A 26205-nucleotide genomic window follows, 5' to 3' on the forward strand; every position below is an offset into this window, starting at 1 on the left:
GAGAGAGACAGAGAGAGGGGAGGGAGAGAGACAGAGAGACAGAGAGAGAGAGAGAGAGAGAGAGAGAGAGAGAGAGAGAGAGAGAGAGAGAGAGAGAGACTCGGCCCTCCACAACAGCAACAGGCAGGTTCAGTTCTGTGAGCAGTGTTCTGTGGAGAAAAGAGAAGCCTGCCCTCCATCCAGTCCTGGACAAGGAGAAAGATGACTCTGTCAATAAACTCCATGAGGGTTTATTTATTTTCTTTGAATACCACAGACTCTTTCCTGTGTTGATTAAAAAGAAAACACCTCTCTACCCCTTTGGATATGACTCTTCCTCTCATTCTTTTATTTTATTTTTAATTTTAGGGGCTGGAGAGATGGTCCAGTGGTTAAGAGCACTGACTTCTCTTCAGAGAACTTGGGATGGATTCCTAGCTTTCATATGGTAGCTCCTTTATCTGTAGCTCCAGTTCCAGGGGATCTCATTCCCTCTGCTGGCATCTGCTGGCCTCTGCAGGCACCAGGCACAAAGTGGTACACAAATATACATGCAGACAAAACAGCTAAGCATGTTAAATAATTTTTAAAAAGCAACAAAGTTATTGTTAATTACTTTTATTCTAACATGTGTTTTTCAGTTTGGGGTCTCAAACCAATGGCTCACACATGCTAGGTGAATGTTCTATCACAAAACTATAACCAAAGCCTTGGTTCTAATTTGTAGAGATAAGGTGGTCTCTAGCATCTCCCTCCTTTTTAGTCAGTTTTTTTCCAGTTGCCTCTTGTCACATACTTTAATTCAATTTGCCTTTAATATTTTTCTGCAAACTTGAGGTCTGATTTCTCAGCCATAAGTAGATCGTTAAGAGATAATTAATTTATCAGAAGGTTTTGTTCACAATAACATACAGAAGTGTTTTATGTAATACTTTTAAAGATATTTTATTCTTAAATGTATATAATTGATTGTTGTGGGATAATCTTTTTGTACTCTGTAAAGATGTGTCTCTGCCTAAGGCACTATCTGATTGGTTTAATAAAGAGCTAAATGGTCAATAGCCAGGCGGGAGAGAATAGACAGGATTTTTAGGGAAAAAGAAGAACTCTGGGAAGAAGAGAGGCTGGGAGATGCCAGTGAGACAACAGGACATGTTGGGCTTACAGAATAGTAGAGAGGTAAAAGCCACATGACAAAATGTAGATTAATAAAAAGGGTAATTTAAGTAATAAGAGCTAGTTGGGAACAACAAGCCTAAGCTAAAGGCCAAGTTTTCGTAATTAATAATAAATCTCCATGTCATTATTTGGGTTTGGCAGCCCAAGAAAGTCTGACAAAAAAATCCAACTACAATTGATACTTATGTATCTTCCTTCTGAATATGTTCATAAGTATATTCTTTTTGAACATGTGCAATAAAAATAAGGAACACATATGTTCATCCAAATTTTAGGAAATACTTAATTAGATAGCTTATGTAGTTTACATTTATGGGTTTAAATTTTCCCTAATATACTCTAATATTTTCTTTAATCTCCTCTAATGTGAAAATGCTTTTGAATATATTAGAAACATTTCAATTTTCAGTATCTTACTTTGAATTTTTCAGTTTCAACCTATCCTATTTTCAAATCTTTTGAAGTCATTTTCTGTCCTATATCTTTATTGATATTTTTAGTGTTCAGGCTTCACTGTGTATAAGTCACTAAGAAAAAGGGAAATAACTGTTTTAAGTATTTAGAAAATTTAGGAAGAAATGTATAAAATATTTCCATGGATTTGGGTATTATTGCTCTGTCTTGAGGGTATAGCAAAATATATAAAAACAAAGATTATAGATCAATAAATTTTAATATATGTGTGCCTATTGAACCATAAACAGTAGAACTTTTCTGGTGCTGAAGACCCCCATCCTTTCTGGTTCCTTTCCAATCCAAAATATAGTAAACATCTATCTAGCCCGTATCTTTGTAGGTTAGTTTTGTCTACTTATAAATGCTTTTAAAGAAATGTTCAGTTTTCATTTGTCCTGAGTCCCTGATATCTTACCTACTAAAAATTAGATAAAGCAATGGGATTTTCAGGTAACTGCCAGTCCCAGGAGCAAATAAGAATAGAAGAGAAACTCAGTCTCTCTCTCTCTCTCTCTCTCTCTCTCTCTCTCTCTCTCTCTCTCTCTGTTTCTCTGTCTTTGTCTGTCTGTCTGTCTGTCTGTCTGTCTGTCTCTCTCTCTCTCTCCTCTCTCTCTCTGTGTGTGTGTGTGTGTGTGTGTGTGTGTGTGTGTGTGTGTGTGTGTGTAAAACCAATAGAAAAGGATTTTGTGCATTATGAAGAATTAAATAGTCTAGAGATTAGTAAATTTGGGAAATCATTTAATGAATTGATCTTTAATGTGTCACCTCTCAGTCAATTTTCCATTGGCAACAGATTCAGAGTAAAAGCTGCTGAATCTATTGTGTAAATGACAACTTATTATTCAAGGCCAACATTGGAGTCAAGAGAAAAAACAGTGGGTGAAGTGCACATTGCACCTGCAAGTCAAAGTCAATATGGTGCCCACTCATCTTCATATAGAGGTAATGGTGACAGAATGGACTCTGGAGACTATGGGTTGAATGTCAAAGTCCTTGGATGTGATGAAGATTTGGTCTGTTTTGAGAGCTGCTAGAAATTGGGGTATAACTGGGGGAAGTAGGTCTTTGGGGACTTCAGAGGCCATATCATGCCTTGGTCCCTTTCTATTTCTTTCTTTTTCTGCATCCTGGATGCCATGAGGTAAACAGCTGTGATGACTATGCCCTTCTATCATGTGGATCCACCTCCTCTTAGGCCCAGAAACAAGGAAGTCAGCAACCACAGGGTGAAGTCTAAGAAACTGTGAGCAGTGGTAAACATTTCCTCACTCAGATGTTTCCCCAGGTACTTGTCACAGCAAAGGTAAATGTTGTTAACACATAATGAAGTCATTGTGAGAGAAGAATGTGAACTCTGACCTACTGGAAAGTTGTGCAAGTCTGCTTTGACAGACCTAGCTCTACATAGTTGTCTAAAACACCAACACAATCTTCACATAAAAAGTTAGCTTGTCATTAGAGACTAGCTGCCATCTGTGGTGGTTTGAATGACAATAGCCCCCATAGCCTCATAGATTTGAATACTTGGTCATTAGGGAGTGGCACTATTTGAAAGGATTAGAAGGTGTGGCCTTGTTGATGGAAGTCTGTCACTGGGGATCAGCTTTGTGGTTTCCAATAGCCAAGTCCAAGCCAGAGTCTTTCTCTCTTCCTGATGCCTGTGGATCCAGATGTGGAACTCACAGCTACTTCTCTAGCACCATGTCTCCCTGTGTGCCACCATGCTTTCCACCATACTTCTGGCAACGATGATAATGGACTAAACCTCTGAAACTGTAAGAAAGCCCCAATTAAATGTTTTCCTTTATAAGAGTTGCTGTGATCATGGTGTCTCTTCACAACAATAGAACTCTGACTGAGATACTATCTCAAACTTCCTCTCATTAAATTGAGAAGACCCAACCAAAGATTTCCTCCTGTGTGTTGATGAAGTGGAGAGACAGTATCAAGTCAAAGGGTCAGTTCAGTGTTTTCAGGTTTGATTGAATGGGTATAAGGCAGTATAATTTTCTAGTTAAGAGTGGTGAAGATTTATGAACAAAATAGAGGTCTAAGATTTTATGAGGTCATGTTTTACTTTCTTACAAAATGGAAGGCAAGCTGTCAAATTTACAAGTTTTCAGTTGAGAGGAAAGAGATAATTATAGGAATCCTCATTCTTTATGTGTGATTCAAAGTCACAGGGAGCAGTGATTTTTAGATTTGTGAGTCATAAACCATTAGTGCTATGACATCAGTTTAGTGGATTAACAGCAGTACACAAAACAGAAAATGGTAGTGGTTAGCACTTGCTGTTCTTACAGAGGACCTGGATTAAGTTCCCATCACCCATATCTGGCAGCTCACGGTAACTCCTGAGGATCCCATGCCCATTCTGGCCTCTGTAAGCACTCCATACACATTGTGTACATATAGACTATATATGTATATAAAATTTTAAAAATGAATACAAGTGAATATAACACAGGAAAAATTCAGAAAATATCAGAAGGAATCATATAAAAGTGGGAACTATTACTTTGTAAAACTTATAATCTTGATTCACACATACATACATGTGCAATTGTGTCTTTATGTTTACATACACACACACACACACACACACACACACACACACACACACACACACACACACCATTACATAACATTAGGAAAACAATGAAGAAGTGAAAAAAAGTCTAGAACCACATGGGGGTGGGCCTAGGCCCTATCCCAAAGGATATGATAGACTCTGATGACCCCCTATGGAAGGCCTCACCCTCCCTGGGGAACAGAAAGGATATGTAATAGGTAGGGTTTTAGTTGGCTGGGGTGGTAGAGGAGGAGGGGAGGGAGTGGGAACTGGGAGTGGCATGTAAAACAATCTTGTTTCTAATTCAAATTTAAAAAAAGATGGAAAAAAAAAGAGAAAAAAGCCTAGAACTAAGCCCTGGTTATTACCTATACTCTGAAATCTTAGAAATACAGAACTTAGAAGGAATATTGAGATATATATGCTAGTATGGTATAATAGTTAATTCTATGCACAGATTTAACTCAGCCATAGGGTGACCTGATAAGTTTTTATTAGGGTTCCTTTTGGCATGCTTGTAAGGGTACTTTCTAGAGAAGATTAAAGTTTCAAGTAAGTAAACTTATCCAAGTGGATTTCTCCCTACATGGTAACTAGTAATCATTTTGTTTGTTGGATGCTTGAACAAAACCAAAGACTGAACAGGAAATGATTTGCCTTCTTTCCCAGTCTGTGAACTAAAACACTTGTCTTATACCTTTTCTCCTGGAATAGAACTTGTGCCACAAGGTTTCCTTGTTATAAGAGCTTCAAACATGAACTAAAATTGGGTTGTCAACTTCTCCACACCTCCAGCATGCAGATCTCAGCCTCTATTGTGTACAAGCCAATTCCTTACAATAAATCACTTTACATTTCTTTACAGAGGTATCAATATATCTATGAAAAGAATAGGATTCTACTTCTCTGTATAATCTGATTTAGTATATGTAATAAGAGAGATAAGATTGGCATCATTGGTGTCTAAGAGACTATTTTAAAAAATAGAGAATTGCCTCCTCAAGAGGAGGGAGGATCTCACATATTTCTGGTGATCTTGAAAAGTTTGGGTTTATTAGCAAGAAGGAAGTCAAAAGTTGGCATGATGAGATGATTGGAAATCAGAAAATATAAACAGTATATATTCCTTTAAGGAAGTATGGCCATGAAGTTGTTGAAACTGAGCAGGGACACATTCATAGTACAGGTTGGCTTTACATAAATAAAATGGCAACTTCAACTTGATTTTAGAGATGGGCGATGTTGTATATTCACAATAATACAATTAGTTCTTTCTCTGATGTTGGTTTCCTGGCTCCAATCAGGAATAACAGCCTGGCTTAACTAGATGTGGCTACACCAAGAGGGATGGTAGTTTTGAGATGATCATGAAGTTGAAATTGGCATCACCATTTCCATCCTCGCTTTAGATACAGGTGCTAGTGAACAGCCAAGTGAAAGATGATCTTAAAGAGGATAGAGAGTGTTTAAGTACTGGATCATAGAGTTTAAAAGAAAAAAAGAGGAGACAAAAGCAAGATCTGATATATTAAGGAACACCATCTAGAAAATATAGCTTGTATTACAGGAAATGAAATAGAAGATAATGTTGTATTATTGAGGACTTTATAATATATGTAGGAAAGTAAAGAGTACCCATAGCTAAATGACATTTAATGCTGAGAAGACTAGTGTAATAGTACTATAGATGAATGCTTGTGTTTCCTTGGTGCATATGCTGAAAGCCAAGCTTCAAGGTGATGGCATTTAGAGATGATGCCTTTGGAAGATAGTTATATCAGAAGAATAAAGCCCTCACAAAGGGGAATGATGCCTTTAAAAGAAGCCTGCGGTTGTGCATACATCCCTCCCAGTATGTAAGAAACCAAAGAGAAAGTGCCTTTTAGGAGACATGTCACTACTAGATAGCAAACTGTGCAAGCCACTGTTTTAGACTTAGAAGCCTCTAGAATGGTGAGAAATCAACTTCTCTTGTTTGTAGATACCTAGTCAGTGATATTATATTATAGCAGATCTATCATCATAGAAAATGTATTAGATGGTGCTAAAGATGCTTCCTTAGCCATAGAAGCATGTGTCTACATTCCAAACACTGGAAAACAAATTCAGAGGAACCACCACAAGTCAAGATTAGCCTGGTTTACACAGAGTTTCAAACCAGACAGGATTATGTGGCACTATCTTGTCACAAAAAAAGTAATAATAAAGATTGCTTCCTTGTGGAGAGCTGTCATTTGAGATGCTGGCTGAACAATTAATTATGCTTTTTATACTTGGGAATTTGCAACTATAAATTTTATGAAATCATTCTGTTGCCTTTACAAAATCTTTGATCTCAAATTACTCTCTCTTTAGCCCATTAAATCCCCACTCTTAGTTTTCATTGCTTGGACTTAAGCTACTTAAAGATCTAATTAAATGAGAAATACCCCCAAAAGGTATGAGGAAATAACTTTAGAAGCATTTTAGAAAAGTTGTGAGATTTGTGTGTAATAGCTTAAAAGTAAAGCACCTGCTAAGCATGTTTGAGGCCCCAGGTTCAATCCCTAGCTGCAATACATATTAATTTTTATAAAAGGTAAAGAAATCTCATGAAAACATATGGCTCTTTTTATGTAAACCTCTAATGACCACTTTATAAGCACCTGTCTAAGAATACGGAAAGATAAAAAAAAAAAACTAACAGTCAGCTATAGTATGACAAGAAAACTAAACATTGTAAAGTAACCAGCTTTTGAAGGTTAGAAGAAAATATTTCCAAGGCATAAATGCTTGGCTAAGAACTAGTTTAGAATAGGAGAGAACACTTACATACGTTAATCGACTTTAACCTCCAGCAAGGAGGAAACAATCTGGAGTGGTTGTCACAACTTCAAGACCATAGATTGTAAGAACTTAGGTCTTGGGATTTTTGTCACTGTCTTCCAAGGCCTGAGTTGCCTTTCCTTGAAAACATAAGCATCTCAGGCATTTACAGGTTCACTGATGGGCTGGAACAAGAAATTGAATTTCTCTTGAATTATCCTGAAGTATTCTCTTTTTACCATGGTGTGAAGGTAGTTGATAGCCAGGGCTCTGACAGATGAATAGTCCTTGGAGATGGTGGTGGTATTACAATGTTTCATTTTCTCAGTCCAACTTAGTGTAATCTAGCAACTACTCTGGCATGTCACTCTTGTTGAGCTTATTATTATCATCTAATTGTGATATTTTATCTTTTCTTCTACTTAATTCTACCTAATTCTACCCTTCCTAAAAACCTTAGTATAAATTCACAAAACACACAGCAGGGCAGGAAACATGGCTCAGGTGGTAATGTGCTTTCTGCATAAGCACAGGAACCTTAGCTTCATCCCCAGATTCTGTAGAATAGCTGAGCATCATGGTACATGGTTGTGAGTCCAGTGTTGGGGAAGCAGAGACATAGGGATCCCTGAGGTTCTGTGATCAGCCATCATAGCTTAGTCAGTGAGTGCCAGACTACTGAGAGACTGTGCCTCAAAAAACTCAAAGTGGGGAGATGGAAAAAATGGCTCAGAAGTTAAATTGCTTGTCTCACAAATGTGAGGACCAACTTCAGAATCCACCTAAGTGCCTAGTGAGCAGGGTCTTGTCTGCTATTTCAGCTTTTGAAGACATAAACAGGAGATTTCCCCACAGCAAGGCAGATAGCAAAAGTGGCTGAATCGGTGAGCTCTGCATTTGACTGAGAGATCCTGCCTCAAAATATAAGTTGGAAAAACAGTCCAGAATGTTTCCCAACATCATTCTTGAGAATCCATGTATGCACATTCACCCAACCACATGCAAACATGCATATATACACACATACTACCACACTCATGAACCTGAAAAGATAAAAAGAAAATAATACAGAATAATCCAAAACCAAGGTGTATGGCTCTTGAGGAGCAATACCCAAGGTTGACTTCTGGTCTTCTTGCATGCACATGCATTCATACTCACGTGTGCACACACACAAGATACATAAACATAAATATGCACACATACATACAGACTCACTCTACCTTAAAGTAGAGAAAAATCACATCCTTTCTAGTAGTTGAAGCATGTAACTGCCATCTATAAGCACTTGTACTGGACAGTGTTGCAAGAGATATGGACAATGACCTTTGGGCCCATCTCCAACTCCAGGTTTTTCCAGAAGTGTTATTCAGTATTCTTCATTGGTTAGATTACTGCTAGAAATACATGCAGCTTCATTCTACAGAAGAGTACATAGGGAAATGATGCCATTTCACTTGAGATATCTCTAATCATTAACACATATATTCTCCTCATTTGCAGCCAACTACTGGTGTTATGGTAACAAATTTACCTGTGGCTAAAAGAACTTTCTAGATGTAGTACTCATGACTATACTTTGGGGATTAATTTTTGTTATTGGCATCATTCATAAGAAGCCTGCATTTTATATCTTGGGAGTTGGGTAAAGGGAATGTATCAGGGACATGCCATCTGGTTCTCAAAGCAATTGGATGCGGCGAAGAAAAGAAATTTCTTTCTTATTATCCTATTTCTATGGTTCTTACACGGTGACTAATGAAAGAGAAAATCTACTAGGAAGTGGAGGCAAGATATTGAATTCACTAGGTAGTAAAATTTTAAAACATACCTTGGGAGTACAGTGGGTAGTAACTGCAGAATAATGCAAAATGATGTTTTCTCAATACAAATATTTTATTCATCGAGATATTCTAAACCATCAACCTTTCACTTCTGGCAGATTTTACAATTTTTGCATCTGCTTATTAGAGATGAAAAGTCCATGAGGAAGAGTCCAGTGCCAATGCTGTGACCTTTATTCTCATGTCAAAAGGGAGTAGTTTCATTTGAATCTTTATACCAACAACTGTCAAGTTGCCTGGTTCCTCACTCCAGACAGAAACAGAACAATTTTTTCCCCTGATAGGTTAAAACCATTGTTTTTTTCTTGGAACACCAAGCTCAGACAATAGTCATGTTTCCTCCAGATTGAGAGCTGCTTAGCCACAAGGGAGCTTCGTTTTCCATGGTATTCATCTTCAATGTCCAGTTTTCAAATGGATGATCATTTTTTTCTCTTGCTCCCTTCCTTCCCCCAAGGTCTGTTGTACCTTCCTCCTGATGTCTCTCTCCTCCTTTTAGACATCTGCAGGCTCCCCTGACTGCCTTATCTTCTCCCAACACATATGTATATGGATTTCCAAGCAGCTTTTTCTTTGATTCTCTCCTTGGTTCTCTTGACCTCTTGGGTCTCTCAGCTTATCTCTTCACTTTCATTCAAGGAGCTTCTGTCTTCATTTCCAACCTTAAGCCTCCATCATTCCATATTTCCCTTTAAAAAATATTTCTCAGTGGGAAAATTTTATACATACTTACAACAAAAAGAACAATATAATCATACCCAAGTTCACTTTGCCTTGTTTCAAAAAATATATCTTGACAGAATTGTTTCATTTACCTCAGGCCCTTCTTCAGTTTAGGAATGAAAATGTATTATATGCAGGAGATGCTATACCATTCCTAATGAAGCACCTGGTTAGCCATAATTCCTTGTCTGATCATTACTGCTCATACTGTTCATCGGGCTCTGTTGTTATTAGTGTGATTTGGTCATTCATTGATAAAGTTTCCAATGACCTTAGTGTTATCTGCATATCTGGAGCCTTGTTCTGTCCTGGATCTGTCCCCTTTTGACACTGGTCACTCTAATCAGGCAGATCCCACAGCCTGATGAAGTCAGGCTATGTTCTTCCCAAGTATACACACACACACACACACACACACACACACACACACACACACACACACACACACACACACACACACGGGTGTTTTTCTGAAGGCTCTTTCTCTTGCTGTTATCCTGTCCATGAGGGCACTTTCTCTTAGCTTTATTGTAAGTTAGCTCTCTTAAAGCAGCTCCTCTTGGGGTTTTACCTTCCCTTTAAAGGCTCCATTTAGGCCATTTCTGATATAATGACCCTTTTTAATGTTCTCCTACTTCATGGCCCAGTCATGGCTCCACATGGTACTGGGGCCATCTCTCTAAAAATGCTCATCCCAAAGGAAAATTTTGTGTCAGCTCTTTTCTTCTTCTCTGACTTAAAAATAATCTTTGTCTAGAGCAACCATTCCATTAAGAGTTGGAAAATCATACTATTTTATCTCTTTTTTTTCTTGGAATTCTGATTTCTTTGATTATCTAGTTACTTTAAAATATAATTAACACAAAAGAAATAGTATGCGTGTTTGACTTGTTCCTTATACTTAAGAATTTTGGTTGAATTTTTTTGTTTTAGCAATCCTCAAAGACAATTAGTGAGGTGTTTTTATTTGTTTTCTGAAAGAGTTCAATTTCTTTATAATTTTATGATTAAAACAAAAAAGAAGTCATGCTTTCCTGCCTACACTATTGCTGTTTAAATTGCTTAAGTCTTGAAATTGGGCTTGTGTGAAATTGTGAAGTTGGCCTTTTTGATTGACCTCATTTATTTTTGTTAGCTGTATTATTACTTGCTAACATATTAACAAATGAAGAAATGCCAAAATTTTCCTGAACCAAACCTGGGGTAGGCTCTGTTTAAGAACCCCAGTTTCTTTGGGGTACCTGAAGTACTTTCACCTTGCATTATTGCTTCTCTATCCCAATGTAATTAGTCTACCTCCTGTCCTCTTTGTCTTGTAAAGTTCAATGAAATGAGTGGCACCAATACTTATGAATTAAATGGAAGAATGTATCTTTTTTCTCTCAAAACTATGGATCAATTCAATTAATTTTTCTGTGAAATGCCCATGTATATTTTGTATATGTTTTTTGTTTTCTTTTTTCATTCATTGTGTTGTTGTTGTTAGACGGGTTCTTACTAACTAGCCCAAGCTGGCCTACGATTTGCGTTGTAGCCCAGGCTTGCCTTAAATTCACGGAGATGTAATTGCCTCTACCTCTTGGGTTCTGGGATTAAAGGTATATGCCACCATACCCAGTTGTATTTATTTTATAATGTAATACTGAGAAATTTTTCAGGTATTGAGTGTATCAGTCCTTTATAAATCACCAAAATATCATATTTTTAATTTGCCTTCAGGCTGCTTAGTTTTTTTCCCTGTTAAAATATTTTCATGATTTATTTAAAAGTTTCTCTTTTGATATTTGCAGTGACTCCTGGGTCTTGAATTACAATTATTTACCATTTCTGGGTTCATTGTAATATTTATTTTGTGTACATTTATATCTCCAATATCCTTCACTTTCAAGTTTCTAAATAAAAATGTATATATTAAAACATCAGTTTCTCCTTTTCCTTTTCTCTACAGACTCACTCTCTCCTCTTGGATTTCCTATTCTCTCAATAGTTCCATCTGAACTTCCTGTCACTTTGCCCCAATCTCCAAGCCATTTGGGGTTTCTTGTCTGCTCTTCTCATCTCTCAACAGAGTTTTTAAAATTCAAATTGCAGTATTCTCACCTAGAGAAAGCCACTAAACACTGTTAAGATTATGAAAGTAAAGTCAAAGAATGCAGAAGTATTTCACATTAAAAGTTGATTCTCTTTTGGCTTATCAGAATACTAAGTTAAATATAGTATTTGCTTTTTGTTTAGTAGGAAAAGAATAGCACTTGTGAGAACACTTCAATCTTTATTAACTAGGATAAATGATTGAACCAACACTTATTATAAACCAGTTCTCTGAATGAGTCTTGGGGGAAATGAATCAAAGGGACGTAACATAAGAAAATAGCTGGTGCACTGGCTCAACAGGTAAAAACACCAAACTTGATGACATGAGTTGGATCCCCAGGACCCATGTGGTAGAAGGAAAGAAAACAACTTCTCCGAGTTGTCCTCTGATCTCTACAGGGCAGCAGGTCTACTTACGGTTATATCATTTGGTAGAATACTATTAGGACAAAATTACTTAGACTAAGGACACGAAGCATTTGGCTTTGATGACAGGTGCTAATTCAGATTTGTCTTTTCTGTCTACACTACAGTACACTAAGAATACTTACTTCCTCCTTTAAATTATTTGATATTTTGTAGCTCAGTATGGGAAGCCTGTCTGTGGACACATAGACGATTGCTTTCTTTTCTAAAGAAATCCTTGTCTGTTGTCATTTGGTATCATTGATTTTTCAAAGCAAAGTAAAGCTTGCAGAAAGCAGATCCTGTTTGTGTAGCTGATAAAACATGTTGGCAAGAACAGAATTTCATTTTTATGACCAGCAAGGACAGTTCACTTAGGTCTAAATTACAAATATACTAAAAATAATTACAAGCAGGCTTACAAAAAGCCAGCAAGAAAGTGTTCATTTTTCTTCATGTTTAAAGAACAACTGAGAGTGCTTTGATTTTGGTACCCTTACATTTGAAAGAAGTCATTTAATAATTGTCAGAAATTGTTTACAATATTATTATATTTAAAGAACAAAAAAGAGAGAAAAGTCTAGACAATAAACGTCAAAATCCAAAGCCAGTAATATTTACCAATGCAACTAGAGAATTTTAGAGTTAAACATTTATCATGAAAGCTGTCTATGGATTCAGAACACACTTGCAGAGTCCAAAGAGCATATATTTGGTAACTTCAGAAGTAATAATCAAGGATAAATTCCAAAAGGAAGTACCAGGATATAACGTAAACTACATTAAATGTGTACAACATTGATAGCTCCTATTCAACACCCCAACTCTCAATTTCTGCTTGTTAGGCTCTTCAAATCATTCTGTGCCAGTTAGTGTTGTAGCAGTTTGCACATGATTTGTAGCTGACAAGCAAGCCATGTGCAAGGAATCAATTTTAATACAGGTTTTACACTATGATTGATGAGGAATCAGTGACAGCTTCCCTTGGATTTCTGGCTAGTGGAAGGACTTCTCTCACATGACTACTTTTTGTTTTGTACGCATCTAGGCATTAGTTTATACACAGAATACAGTACAGACAGAAAAAAACAAAGCAGAACAGTAGTTCTAACATGCATAATTTACCTTTGGACCTTTCTTATGACATAAAAACAAACCCCAAGTAAACCTAAATGTTTTACTTCTCAGTGATTTAAGTTTCTGTCAATGTAGTAGTAAACTGGATACTCAGGTGATTCTCCTGAGATGAAGGGAAATAAAATTTTAGATAAAATATATTTTGAAAACCCTTTAAATTGATGAAAAAGTAAAGATGCATAAAAGCAAAGCAAGACAAGACATGGAATGCACTTCTAGAAGTTAAAAATTGAAAATAAGTTTCAAAATTATATTAACAAATTAAATAATAAATTTAGCATAGCCAAAGAGAAACTCAGTGACTTGGAAGATAAATCTGAAAAAAAATATCAGAGAACAGATTCCCAAGAGACAGAGTGAAAAAATATGTAAAGCAGATCAACTCCTAAGTTTATGAGAAATTGGGGTGACCATAGCTAAAAAAAATATATCAAAAGTATAAAATATTAGAGGTGATGTTAAAGTGGTAATAAAGGCCAGTTAAGAAAGAAACTTTCTTGGTCAACAGACTAGAATCTCTGCTCTGTGTGGAGAGCTAACATTCTAGTCAGACCAAGCCAATCTCCAGACCAAGGGGCCATCCCTAGGAAGGTGGGGCCACTTTAAGACAGAGATGGGAGGAATAATTTTTCCTTTAAAGAGATACTGTGCTTTCTTTTCTCAGAACTCCTGCTCCATGGGATGATCCTTATGAACTACATGAGGTTCAGCTTGCTCTGTCTGCCTTTCTGAAGCTAGAATCAGAAAGGTGCAACTTTTCCTTCTTCTATTTTGTTCCTGATTCTTTCTTTCAGATGCTGGCCAGAACCTAAGTATATTTTTTCCAGTACTTTGAGTTCCCTTTGCTGTCTATCTACTGTTCATCTGACCTATAAACTGGCTTAAATCACATGGCAACTGCTGAGATTTACAGCTTGCATTCCTTGTGGCTGGGGGGGTGGTGGTGGATTCTTTTAAAGTCTAATAAAACTGTCCTGCAGTTTTCATATGAGTCCATTCTTAAATTACTTTATTAATGAAACTTAAGGCCCCAAGAATAGACTCTGATTTCCATCATCTCAGTAACTAGTAGAAGTTTTAAAAAGTGATAAAGCAGCCAGCCTCTATCCTAAGCTTGAAAACCATCTTAGAGTTAAGACAAACTAGGTCCAATTCTGCTTATGATTAAATTTGTTTCTCAAGGATTGTGTTATGCCCCACCTGTAATGGTAACTTCAAATGGTTCTGTACTGGCTGTTCCAGGAAATGACAATCTTGTCTTTGTTTCAAAAAGTTGTTTTGACCACCTTGTTATGACAACCTTACAATCATGTCTTTGCTTCAGGAGGTTGTCATGACCAACTTGTTATGCTTATGTTCTGCTTTTGTAATGCTGCCTATTTGCCTGTCAAATTCCCCATTTGGAACTCCCCCCCCCCCAATTCCTGAACTAAAAAATAAAAAAAAAAACAAAACTGTTTTCCCTATATCCAGTGCTGATCTTTTGAGGCCCACCTTTAGGGAGAGAAGGCCTATATACATGAATTTTAAAAAGCTTGTTTTAACAAATTTGGTCATGATAATATGGGTTGGTAGTCTTTCTGCTTGAATTTGTGGGATTAACAGAAGCAATATATAAGAGAAAGCAGATGTGATTTTTACTAGGATTGCTGATGGGCACAAAATCATCAAAAAAAAGGGCTTAATGAATTACAAGCATGAGAGAATGGCACATAAACTATACACACAATAAGAAAAAAATTACTGGTTGAGTTTAGAGGCATTGACTCTTATTCCTTGTTATCTTTATTCTCCTTTTACAAATGTCTGGAAGTTTTATGTGAGGTTGTGGCTGAGTCTTAAGAACACTTGTTGGGTGGGACAACAAGCCTACCCCTATGCCTCAACCCAGTAAAGCCTCATTAACAAGGCTCAGTGGCACCCGTCTTTGAGATCTGCTATTGTTAGATGAAGCTCTGCTTTCTTCCTTTCTTTTAAACTGTCACCTATTAATTTCCTATTGTCCTTGAGACTCATGCCTCCAATTTGTATTACAAAGGACTCAGAAGCCACTGGTAAGGGGTGGATTTGGTGACTCATAATTGTCCAAGATCCTACACCTCAGCTAATCTCACCTGAAGAATAAAGACTCTCAATATCACACTCAATACAACATAAATACTCAGATTTTCACAGAAATCATGCAGTTTTTATTTTGAAATGTCTGTAGTGTTCTAGTTACAATAACATCAAACTTGCTGGTCTATAAAGAGTACCTGGTTTAGAATTGTATTTCTGTATAAAATGAAGTAAGAGTACCAGGATAGGTGGATAAAAATTGTTTTAAGTACTACTTAAAAAAGAACTTTTAAAATTTTTTGTCAGTTTTTAAATAGTTCTATTTTCACTAAGGATGAGTCATTCTCCGTACATTTGCATTTTCAAAGGTATAGTTGTTAGGTGAGTGGAAAAATTATGTCTCAGATGCTCAGAACTTAGACTTCAGGCTTATAAAGCATTTGACAAAATAAAGAAGTGTTTTTGTAAAAGATTAGTTATAACAGAAGAGCCAGGAAAAGTCCTTAAGGAAAGGTAAGGCTTGTTAATAGATTTAAATACCCACTTTCTTCTTACACCAGTGCCTGGTGACTTAGTCATTTTCTCTTTATACGCAGGCAGACACCTCTTCAAATGGAGACATTTTCATAAATGAATGTTTTTCTTATAAAAGGGTCTTAAAATGACTTTTGCCAGAAAGGGATATTCTGGAAGATACATAGGTAGGTGACCTTCCAACTTTGCTTAGTTTAGATTAGAGCTGATTAACAAATATTGTAGACAATATTTGCCTGGACTCCCATGGATAGAAAAGAACGTCTTTCAAACAGTACAGAGTGTTTGACCCTCATTCTGTTGAATTCAGTGACATGGGTTTTTTTTTTTTTAAATCCTTAGATAGCTTCTAAGCAATTGCTATTGCATTAGCCATTTTGCTGCATGCTCTGAAATACTGAGTGCTTTGATCACTGCTAGCTTTCTCAGGCTGTACTTGGCTACCCATTTACAGCTCCTACCAGACCCTAGTAACACAGGTAAGCAAACAAGGGGCAACAATCTAGGAGTTTGAGCCATATATGTTAATGGGAATTCTAACCTCTAATACATTTCTGGAGATTTCCTCCCAGACAGGGGACATTGGTACACTTGTCTGACCACTTTGAGCTCCCCAAAGAAAAGCTGTTTTAAGAATCTAAAGTTGTGAGGATCTGTCTCATTCTCATTTTTAAATTTGCTTTCCCCTAAAATACCTGGTAATGAGCCATTCTGTTGAGATGAAGAGTGTCTGAAAGACAGAAAGATGACTCTCTGGGAAAAACCTGACCCAGAAATCCAAGGCCCAGTGCCATGATGACAGCAGCAGTGCCTGTGGCAGATGAGATGGCTCAGTAACACTGAGCCAAGATGGAAAAACACTATGTCACTAATTCACAAAATACCATTATACACCAGACAGGGGAGACAGGTGTCACTACTCTCTGCTCTTAGTATGAAAACTATAAATATCAAATAAGTTGTGAACAGAGGTCACTTTCTCAGAGACCAGTCCCTACCCACTATCCTTGGCCTAGTGACAAATAAAAGTTGAAAAATGTATGACTATGAGGTGATAATTACCTGTAATGTACCTTCTGCATGAATTAGGAAAATTTACTCAACTTTTCCATCAACAGAAAATAGGTCATTCTTAAAGGACAAAGTCTTTTATGAACTGAAAAACACAAAACAAATATCAGTGTTGTGATCATTCCCTTCATTGCTGAGATCATGCCCTTCCTTGCTCTAAGTTATTCCATATTGGATAAAACAGTGGTTTTCCCCAAATTTCTTTGTCCTGAGAAACTTCATTTTATATGCAGCTTTTGACTCCATTTTTAGAGAAAAGAAAGACTGTGCAGGTAGACCGTCAAATAACACCATCTGTTCAGGACTGTCCACTCAACACAGGCTAATAAATGGCTTATTCCTGGCAGTAGAAATTGCACCACCATATAAATTTATCAGGCTATAGGGATATATGGGAACAGTAAAGTCACATTTAAGAAATTGGGTCCAAGAACTTAATAACAGAACAGACCAAAGAATGAATACAACTTTCTTACTTGACCCTATAAGCTGATAGGTACCTCACTCTGAAAGGCATGGCCTTACCAACCTGTCATCTGACACCTGGTGTACATGTCATGAACTAAAACTCCTCAGTGTTCCCCGGTATCCAGCTCTACTTGATCATTGCTGTTGATCTGGCCTACTCAACTGCTGTCTGGCTATCCACCTGCTAGTCCATCTGGAGTTGGACCTGCCATTCCTGGTCTGGATTTGGTCCTGCCCTTTTTGTCTCTGCAGCTGGCTACATTTTTGCTCTCAACTCTGACTCTCCCAAGGCCTGATTCTACAATAGTAGCTTCTTCTCTTTAGGGTCCATTATTATCTAGTTTCCATTTCTGTCAGGCCAATCCTCTTAAACTTTGATGTGTCCTCCTTAACTTGTATTCATTACACACACACACACACACACACACACACACACACACACACACACACACACACACACAAAATTAATATTAGTAACTAAGATTGGGATAAAAGAACTTGCATTTGCCCCAGCCAGATTAGAAGTTAGACAAAAATTAACAGAATAACACCCATGCAACCATTTTCACCTTGAAATATGTGGTTTGGGGCAATATGAGTCTGTTTTTAGGCTATCGCTCTCATTTTTGCCTCATAATGTTCTCCTTTCTTTTGAGATGCCATAATGCTAAGATGGAGACTTTCCTTATGAGTTAGTGCTTTACCAGTTCTGAATAACTTTCAGCTCAGGTATATATTTTCTTGAGTATGACATGAATAATAAAAACCCAAAGACAGATATTGGGTTTCAAGATGAAGACCAGAAAAGCAAAGCAGCCAGCCAGTAGCTCCTATCTCTACCAAGGCTGAAATGGAGGTCCTGACTTCCCTGTGACTGGAAACTGAATCTCACATGAGACCCTTTGCTTCTTCCTTATATACCTTTCTAGTGCCGGGATTAAAGGCATGAGCTCCATTACTCTTTTAGACAGATGCACTCTGGTGTAGCCCTGGGTGACTTTGGACTCAAAGAGATCCATCTGCCTCCTGTGTACTAGGATTAAAGGTGCAACCACTCCCTGGCCTCTATGGCTAGCTAGTATGGCTGGCTTTGCATCTGATCCCCAGGCAAATTTCATTCAATAATAAACAATAATATCACCGTACTTGTGTTGGATAATTTCTAGTAAAATCCAAAATATAATTTCATGCTGTTTCAAGAGACCTCTGAAAATATAAACATTGAAATAGTCTTCATTATTTTAAATTCATAATATACATAAAATTTTATGTGTTCAGGTGTTTCACCTTCATGTGTATCTGTGTCGCATGCTGGTGTCTGGTGCCCACAGAGGCCAGAAGAGGGCATCAGATTCCCTGAGACTGAAGTCACAGATGATTACAGTCACCATGTGAATACTCTAACAGAACAGCAAATCTTCTTAACCTCCAAGCCATCTTTCCAGCCCCTCATATATTTTTTAAAATTGAATTTTGGCCACAAACTCTGAAGGTAATCACTTTCCCAAGCCTTCTAGGAATTTTGTTGCCATTTATACTTGACATTCAAATCTTTTGAAGAGCTTTCAGCAAACTCTTCAAAGTGACAGGGGGTGAGGAAACACTGTTTTTTATATATTTCTTCTTGAGTCTCAAGAGAAGAGCAATAACAGTGTCAAAAAACAAGCAAGAAAAGATGTCTTCCTTAATTGTACAAACCCCAGACTATCCAAGATGGGCAATGTGCGGTCTGTGACTCTCCACAGGAATTTCCGTAAACAATTGAAAATGCTAGAACATAGAGGCTGAGAGCCACCAAAACAACATAACAGCATGTAGCTAATGGCTCCATTCAAAGAAATTGCCACTTCTCTATCGTCTTCTTCATTAGTCACTGCCACTCCTAGGCTTTGCAAGCTTCATGTTTTCCTCTAAGCAAACACCCTGAAAGGCATAAAAAGGAGGGTAGGTGACTAATTAGGGTGTCAAGGGAAACTAGAAGGTATATTGAGAATTCAGAATCTCATTTTCCTCATCCCCCTTTAGAATTGATTTTGCTGTCACCACTTAAAAAATAACAAATAGATGTGCTTCTATTATTTGATGGAGACAAAGGGTTTCTTCTTCCCCAAATATAATTCCTGGCAAATTCTATTAACCAAACATTTATTTGGGTTCTAAAATTATTAACTATTCTGAATAAGTGTCAAGTAGTCTCATTAATTGTCACTATGAAATGGATTAATTCTTATTTTCTAATATATGTAATTAGGGTAAATCTAAATATAGCAAGCTAAAATGTACATAATCAGATTAGAGTGTTTGCCAGAAAAGTAATGATTTTTTTAGGTTGTTTGTCGTGAGGAAAAATTGCAATCTGCTATTAAAAGCATCCTATTTGTATAGCTTATTTAGTTGTGGATTGAAGCAGAGACAGAATCCAGCTGCCTTGTCCTTTACTCTAGCTCCATACTTCTGTCCTGGGCTAATAGTCTTGTTGATAGTGTGGTTTGTGGGTGTTTATAAGTTAACTCTCCAAGTCCTTTTGGAGGAAAGAGGTAGACAGATAGTAACTTTTTCTAATGAGAAGTAGGTTAAATTTGATTCCATTCTATTTTTACTTCCTTTGGTTGACATCCACACCTTTCCAGACTGTATCTCAGTGATACTGAATAGTTAGTTACTCTTGCCAGGAGTGTCATTAATCTGAATGTTGGGAATTGATTGTGTGATGCCATCCCTACACTGCAGGGTTGTTACTTTGTCAGCTTTACTAGTCTGCGATTCTTTTGTCCTGCCCTGTTTCCCAAGTGATCAATTTCTGTTATTGGCCTGCTGGTTTGCAACAAGATTCTGTTCCAATACACTTTGATAAAAAGAGATTGATTTCTTCCTCTGCCCTTCCTCTGGAATAGTACTTGAATCTTATTTGACCTTATTATTTTATATTTTTTTCTCTACTTTAGAAATTGGTGGCAAATAATTCACTTTCTGTATTTCCTTCCAACTAGTTTTCTTGCAGAGAGTTGTCTTAAAGTGGAAATATAAATGCATAAAAAGATAGCACAGCACAGGAAGATTTGGTGGACTTGGTGGAGCCCCGGTTGGGGGCCCTACCCTGCCTGGGGAGTGGTGGGTAGATGGAGTGGGGGGTAGGTTGGAGGTGGGGGAGAAGGAATGGGGGTAAGGGGAGGGAGAGGGAGAGCGAGAGGGGAATTACATGTGAAACAAGCCTGTTCCCTAACTTGAATTAATAATAATAAAAAGAGAGAAAAAAAGATATAATGTGAAAAATATAAAAAGTCTTTGAACTTCTTTCAGGTCTAGATGACCTAAAATAAAAGATTTTCAAGTCCTTGTGGATGCTGAAATCTTGTAACCTGATTAATTTTTGTTTCTATTGCTTCCATCATAGTTCTTACTAGTTGTGCTCACACCATGAGAGGAAGAATAACTTGAAGAGTGTCCTGTGTAGTTTCCATTGGGTTTTAGGAAGGGGGAAGAGAAAAAGAAGTTTGGTAGTGAAGGAACCGGCTTCCCTTTTGGCAGCCATAATGGTCGAACATGTGCTTCTATGACCTTGACCTAGACACTAGAAAGTCAGATGCCTGTCTTGTGACAGGGAGCCAATCAGAAGTTACCTGGTGGCGCTATGCTTTACGACCCTGGGTGTGCTTTACGGACAAGCGCACGACAATGACGTAGAGAGCATAGCAACCACCCTGGGAGGGCCTATGAGCTATAACAACCAGTTGACCAATCAACACAGGGCAAGTCCTCCAAGCCTGGAAGCACACCAATCATGAGCCTGTGCGTAAGCCTGTGCGTACCCCTAGACACTCCCCTTACGCTGCCCTATAAGATCTTTTGGGAGCCCGTAGGAGCCGTCTTTTCTAGCCGTCCGCCATGGCAGGTGGGTGAAAGACCCGAGCTAACATAGGGTTAGCTCGTTAAATTACAATAAAGCCTCCTGCAATTTGCAGCAAGCTCTCGAATCCGCCTGGTGATTGGGGTGACCGCGAACATGGCCTGGGACCCTGAATACTTGAGTTTTTGGGGGTCTAACAGTAGCAAAGACCTTGAGTCAAAGCATCCTTCATGCAAGAGATTTATTTGTATCTCACCAAATAGTACCATGAGGGTCTTGCATATAAAGTTCCTTGTAAATCTTGTTCCCTTGTACTGTTAGGTGTCTTAGTTAGGATTTCTATTACTGCAACAAAAACCATAACCAAAAAGCAAGTTAGAGATGAAAAGGTTTGTTTGGCTTACATTTCCACATTGGCTTGCTCAATTCACCTTCTTTTGGAATCTAGGACCAACAGTGGCACCACCCACTGTGGGTGGGCCCTCAGATATTGATCTGTAAATGAGAAAATGCCTTACATCTGGATCTCATGGAGGCATTTCCTCAACTGAGACTCCTTCCTCTATGATGATTCTAACTTGTGTTAAGTTGACACACAAAACCAGTACATTAGGTAAGAACAGTTTTTTTGTTGTCTTTCCCTAAAATTTTCAAAGTGTGATTTGGAAAGTAGGGTTCATATGTCTTGCTGGCACACAGACGGCGATTTGTTCCTGGGTTTTCAGTTTGCCTTGTAGATTTGTGAGACCTCTAAGTTCACTGCTCACACTGGTCCTGTGAAGGGACCGCTAAACTTGCTCAATGCGTGACTGTTTTATTTAAGCTAGCAGAACTTGCACCACGTTTTCTCTCTTATTTTCTTAGCACTCTTTATTAATCTGTTTTTGACACTCTGAGAAATGCTTGTGGGTTGTAGATGGCCAGTTGGAAAGGTCATCTAATGTCAGCTCAGCCAATGGCGCATTGCAAATGAACCTTGACTGCTGGGCAGTGGCATTTTGGTGTTTTATTTATCTCAAGTTTTGAATAATACTCTCATACTTTATAACTGAAAAATACCACAGTGAATTTGGGGATCACTCTTCTTTTTAAATCAAGATCAAGTGTGTGAAATTTTTTTCATGACTTTTTTATGAAGATGCAACTTTTTATGTTTATCAGTACCTCAAAACTTGAACTAGGAGCTACATCTCCCTTGGCATAGGGCTTATCTTACAAGCATGGGGAACTGACTTAGATCCCCAGAAACCACATAAGAGGATGACCATGGTGATATGAGCTTGTAGTGCAGTAAAGGGAAAGGAAGCCCACTGGCCTACTATCCTCACTCAATAAGTGAGTTTCAATCCAGTCAAATTCTGATTTTCTTTCAAGAACTACACCTGCCTGTGGTTAACCTATGACCACCACATGCATATGCACGCACATTTGTACATACACGTGTAACTGATCTCTCTCACCTTGAAATAATATATGACAGGAAAAACTAATAAACACAGATGGATATTGCTTAAATCATGAGTCTAAGGCTAAGCACCTCATTAAAACACAACATTAAAACAAAACAAAAAACAGCAAAAGACTCAAAATAAAGTAAAAGTATACATTAAAATTGAATGCATTAAATGGAAGACATGAGGGAATCTGTGAGTTGGCCCAGGAGGTGAAAGTACTTGCCACCAAATTTGACAACTTGCATCAGATTTTTTGGATCGCATGGTAGAAGGAGAAAACTAATTAAAGCTAATTGTCCTGTGACTTCCACACATTCACTGTGGGGTGTGTGTGGGGGGGTGGGGGGTGGGTGTGAGTGTGTATGTGCGTAATAATTAAGAAGGGCTGGAGAGATGGGTCAGCAGTTAAGAACACTTATTGTTCTTGCAGAGGATCAGAGTTCCCTGCACCATATTAGGGCACACTCAACCACCTGCAACTCCAGTTTCAGTGGATCTGATGTCCTCTTCTGGCCTCCATAAGCACCAACACATACATGTATACATGTGCTCAGTGGTATGCACACACACACACCCATGAACACATAAATTAAAATAAAATAAATATTAAAAAATACCAAAAGAAAGACTTGGCTATCTCTTTGGAACAGTTAAAGGAGAGATAGAACTTAAAATCCTACCCTGAGGCACTTGCTTCCAGTATGTTGGGTTGGTCCTCAGAGCATGTCCTTAGTAATCAGTGTCCTAGATGACCAGGGACTGAGATCGAAGGTCTTTGAGGAGTGATGGCAGCTGCACTGTTTCCTGGTCCTTTTTTTCATCCATGGGAAAGCACAGAAGTAATCCACGTTGCAGCTCTCCTTTCTTCAACAAGGCAATGTCTATGTTCATACCTGTCAGTGTCATGTCTATTTTCGTCTGTGTTGCTGGGATAAAATACTAAATACAGATAATGTGCAAAGTGAACTGTGTCACGACTTTTACTTGAGTCATGACTTTTTGATACAGAAAATCTAAACAGCATGGTATTCTTATCTAAGGAGTTCCTCCTTGTCATAAGGTAGTACAGAACTAGAAAGAGAAATGACCACATGTAAGAGAAGTGACCTTTTTTCCCGAAATTCCTGCAACTCATTCTGTACTGCAAGAACTGTATCAATATAGCTCCTGACAGTTGTGCCTTCTCTCTTCTTGACCCAATGACTGTTCTCAAGGACACAGCTTTCAATAATCCATCGTCCTGATACTGTTACATTGAGGACCAAGGTTCTCCAGTCAAACCATAGTGGATGTATAGTAATAACTTTTCTGCAGAATAAAGTCTTAGGAAATTTCTAGTATGATCATTTTCAATAGAAATTCATCATGGGGATATTGTTAATAAGAGAGCTATGAGGATCAATAAATGGAATTTTTATTAAGCATGTACTAGTGTAGTACAGTGTCCGGTATTCTTAACAACAATAGAGAACATGGTAACTACAGAGGACTGGTATATAGGTCCGTGTCTTAGTTATTTTCAAGGAGGATGTTATAGTAAATTATGTTACCAAAGCATAGCAGAGAACAGGACTTCTTTATTTGTTTTCTGTCTTGTGCATTCCAGAGTTTCCTGGACACACCAGTGTGAAGTTCTATATTGGGGAATAATTCACTCACTCTAATAGAGGGATAAACCTTTGCTAAAACAGAGACAGCACATAGTGGCATTAAAAGAAAATGTCCTTGGCATCTCTCATTACTCAAATGATTGTGACACTCCTTCCTCTGCTTTATAAAATGGCCTTTCTTTATGCCATTATGATATCTGGAAGGTCATAGAGCCTTTAGTTTATTGTTCAGAGTCCTTGGAGAAGAGTTTGATATTCTTTAACAGCACTCCCCACAGCCCATTAGAAGCAGGTCAGAATGGAAAAAAGGAAAATCAGTCTAGGACAAACAAAAGCATTCCATCCACCTTTGACATATAGGACAAAACCTTAAAAATATGGCAAAATTTGACCTTTGCTCTTTAGGGCAGTATGGTCTTAAATGTTTGTTTTGCTTTTGTTTTTGTTTTTTTGTCTTTGTCAAAGCCCTTGAAGACAAGACAGTGGAACAAACATTACTGACCCTCCACATAGATGTTGCATCTGAGGTTCAAAGGGCTAAATGTCTCACTGGAGGTCATTCGGGTTTATTTATTTGCTCATGAATATTTGTTCTTCAATTACAATTTTGTTTTTCAGTTTCATATTTTCTTACTAAATTATCAAACACACAACCAGATTCAAAACATCCTTTAAAACTGTAAGACCTGGTTGTTTGGGATGACAAACTAGAAATGTCTAAAGTGAAAGACAATTACTCCCTATTACGAGCTTCTTTTCCTAGACAGTGAAAGCCTAGACCACAGAGGAAGTGGCCACAGCCTTTGAAAAAACACATTCCCATTGTGTGTTTGTGTGTGTGTTGTCATTTTGCAGTTCTTGAGGTCAAAGTAAGGCCCTAGGGTAAGACAGGTAAGAGGTCTAAACTGAGATATTCAGCACCTAGATTCTCCATTACTGAATTATCTGTCACTCCACAAATACGGAAATTAACATGAAACCATAACCCACAAATATCTCTGCCTTATTTACAAGCACCAGGAAACATTTACTCAAGTCCTTCATTCTCAAGCTTTGTCTTTCTTCTCCTCCTCTTCCCTTCACCCTCTTTCCTTCCTCCTCCTCCTCTTCCTCCTCCTCCTCTTCTTCATATAGATGTCAGATCATGTCTTATGATAGTCAAAGCTGCTTGGCTGCTGGCTTCAATCTCAGCTCAAAAGCAAAGAGTAATTAAGCAAAATGTAATTATCCACAGGAGGTCGCCATCATCGGAGAGAGGCATTTAGGTCAGCAAGTGCAGGGAAGATGTGTTGTGTTCAATTAATGGGATGGCAGTGTACCAAGCTGAGAGACTGAGTTCTCCTTCTCTCATCTCTAACCAAACACCTGTTCATCTAATATGTTCATTTTCCTTTATTTGGACAGGTATCATGTGGGGACCAGAACAAAAGGTTGGCAGTGTACATTTTTGGGTATTTCATTAGAGATACTATTTCGATATCTTGGTCCATCAAGCCTCTCTCAACTTGCTCTAGGGTGAACATTATTCCCCTAACTGTACTTTGCTAAAAGCACTGATAACTGCTCCTGCACTGTGCACACCAGGAAGAATGAACAGTTCAAACGCATGATACTCCAAGTCTTCAATAAACCTTCATGTCTTCCACATAAGGACAAATATTGCCCAGTTCATGAAAAGGCTTCATGTTTAAGAATGGCATTATGACTCTAAAATTTCTTTTCCTGTATTTGGTGACAGAAAAGCTGAAGCTCAGAGATGTTAGGTAAATCATCCCAATTCACCCAGCAGGTAAAATAGTGTTGTAAATCAATTAGTTATCACCTCATACTTTCCTCCACTCTACTTTGTCCTTTTTATTACCACCGGGCAAAGACATCGGGCAAGGACAGGGTCCCCAACAGTGTGACCTCCCATCACAGCTTATTTGATATTTATAGTCTTCACTCACAGCAGCAAGTCCATGAAAGC

Source organism: Cricetulus griseus, chromosome 2, assembly GCF_003668045.3.
Source record: "Cricetulus griseus strain 17A/GY chromosome 2, alternate assembly CriGri-PICRH-1.0, whole genome shotgun sequence".
In the NCBI taxonomy this organism is placed as follows: Eukaryota; Metazoa; Chordata; class Mammalia; order Rodentia; family Cricetidae; genus Cricetulus; species Cricetulus griseus.